The sequence below is a fragment of the Orycteropus afer genome, unplaced genomic scaffold (genome assembly GCF_000298275.1).
Source record: "Orycteropus afer afer isolate SDZICR_OR568_19922 unplaced genomic scaffold, OryAfe1.0 scaffold00627, whole genome shotgun sequence".
Classification (NCBI taxonomy): Eukaryota; Metazoa; Chordata; class Mammalia; order Tubulidentata; family Orycteropodidae; genus Orycteropus; species Orycteropus afer.
The window spans coordinates 143,310-146,014 of record NW_006922214.1 but is presented as its reverse complement, the minus strand read 5'-3'; the positions used below and the strand labels follow the sequence as shown (position 1 = coordinate 146,014).

Sequence of the window (2,705 nt, the reverse complement as noted above, 5' to 3'; positions counted from 1 at the left end):
ATTTCCAATTGTCTTGTTTCCTTCCATTTTGTATCTTGAGAAATGGCTTCATATTACAGCTGGTTAGACCAGAGAAAAGTAGGCTACCAGGTAATCTAGTAGGCTTTGATACATTTAACTTTTGGTCTCCAATCCCAACAACTTCAGGTCAGGGACCATTTCATTCACATCTGTGAATCAAGTAATTAACACACTGATTTGTCCATAATAAATAGCCAATACTTATCTTTGATTGAATGTATGGAAGATAGTGTGCACAGCTACTGATTTGTTCTTAGAATTCTCCAGATCCTTAAGTTCTGTTTTCATTCTGCACAATTCACTTTTAAGTCCATCTCTTTCCTCTTGTATTTTATTATAAGTGGGAAGGAGAAACTATGTGGCCCCTTTAAGATCTTGCTTAGAAATCTTATCAGCCAAATACCTAAGTTTATGACTGACAAGTTCTACCTTCCACCAGACATTTGAATATAATTCAAACAAGTGTTTGCAATGCATAAAAAGTTTCACCCTTCCTCCATTGCCCAATCACATTTTCATCATTTTGTTTTAAAGCCTCACCAGAAGCACATTTAACATCCACATTTCTAACAACATTCTATTGCTGGTGCCATATGTATTCTCTAAGATGATATAGACTGTCTCTATAGCTCTCCTAGAGAGCTCTGGTAGTGTAGTGCCTAAGGCACTTGACTGTTAACCAGAAGGCTGGCGATTCAGACCCACCAGCCACTCCGTGGAAGGAAGGTTGGGCAATCTACTTCTGTAGTGATACCGCCTCAGAAACCTAAGGAGGGGTCACTATGAGTTGGGTCCAACTCAATGGCACATAACAACAACAACAACATAGTTCTCCTTGTTTCTTTCTGTGCCCTCACCAGAATTGTCTTTGGTATCTACAATTCTACCAACAGTTTCTTTAATGCAATCTAGGCTTTTACTGTTAAAAAAAGAAACTATTAGGCATCTTAAAACCCTTCTAGTCTCTACCCATTACCCAATTTCAAAACCACTTCCACATTTAAGGTATCTGTTAGAATAGCACCTCACTCCTGGTACCAAATATCACAAGTGGATGGCTTTAACAAACAAATTTATTTTCTCACAGTTTAGAAGGCTGAATTCAGGGTGCTGGCTTTAGGGGAAGGTTTTCCCTTTCTGTTGGTCTGGAGGAAGATCTTTGTCTTTATGAGCTTCTACTCCTGAGCAATCTTCATGTGGCTTAGCTTGTGTCCTTCCCCATCTTTGCTTCCCTAGATTACTTGTTTAATATCTCTTGGGCACATAACAACAACAACATATCTTAAAAGAAATAGATTTAGGACAAACTGTACACTAATCCTGTTTCATTAACATAAGAAAGAAAATCTATTCCCAAATGGGATTATAGCCACAGGCATAGAAGTTAAGATTTATACACATATTTTGAGGGGACTTAATTCAATCCATAACACCATCCACTGAGTGGAAGATTACATTTTATTTTATTTTATTTTAAAATCAGTAACAACATGGGGAGATGCATGAGGTGTGTTAACAGGAAACGCTACACTAAATTCTAGAAAGTAGTAACACAATTATAGTAAAACAAAAAGAAAAATATGCAATGCTTCATGAATTTGCATGTCATCATTGTGCAGGGACCATGCTAATCTTACCTGTATTGTTGCAATTTTAGTATATGTGCTGCCAAAGTGAGGACTCTATAGTTTTATTGGATTTGTTTGTTTATTTGTTTGCCTCATTTTAAGTCATAATTCCCTGCTGCTTTGCATGATTCATATTTTTTATTTACATGCCAAACATTGTGAATTTTACATTGTTAAGTGTACTTTGTTGTTGTTGTTGTTGTTGTTTTGTTTTGGTATTGGCCACTTTACTGAGACAACATCATTCTGCATACTCTACTCAGTGTCCCAAGTATTACCAGTTTTTTCCACTCCTGGTACCAAATTGGAAACAAAATATTCCAAATCCTACTGAGCTATGGAAATCACTCTGCCTCTCCCCTTCTGATGGTTCTTTCTCTGATCTTGAGCAATTTCTTCATGTACATGCACTGAACTACTGCAAACCCCAGCATTGTTGTTGTTATGTATCATCAAGTCAGACCCAACTCATAGTGACCCCTCCTTGGGTTTCTGAGGCAGTATCACTGCAGAAGTAGATTGCCCAACCTTCCTTCTGAGGAGTGGCTGGTAGGTTTGAACCACCAGCTTTCTAGTTAACAGTCAAGTGCCTTAGGCACTATGCTACCAGAGCTCCTAACCCCAACATTAGCCACCTGTTATAAACTGCTCAATGGAAGGAATTTCATTTTTGTAGAAATAGAATGGTTGAAGAAATTTAATATTGGATATGTTAAATGTTTCTGGTTTGATCCTGAATCTGGCAGCAGATCTGCTCTAGTCCTACTCAATGAAATGAATTGCACACCATGATTGATTGGATGCCTCACCTTCATCCATGCTCCTGCTGACACTCATTGCTCATTTACATCATCTGGGATTGTCCCCAGTTCCCTGCTCCTCACTTCAACTCCACATTTTGCTTTTAGGTTAGACAACCAGAGCTTTACAATAAAGCATCCAAACTTTACTAGATTTAAATAGACTGATTTTTTCCCCCCAAGTGCAGGTGTCATGGTAGACTGAATAATGACCCTGAAAGATATCCAGGTCCTTATTCTTGGAATCTATGAATGT

At 38.0% G+C, this 2,705-nt stretch overlaps 1 non-coding gene across 1 annotated transcript; it reads right to left on the bottom strand.

Moving 5' to 3' along the window:
• Positions 1-1,595: 1,595 nt before the first annotated feature.
• On the bottom strand, positions 1,596-1,702 carry LOC122151640. The gene has a single exon (XR_006164242.1). It is a non-coding gene; the product is annotated as a U6 spliceosomal RNA (small nuclear RNA).
• Between the last annotated feature and the right edge of the window lie 1,003 nt (positions 1,703-2,705).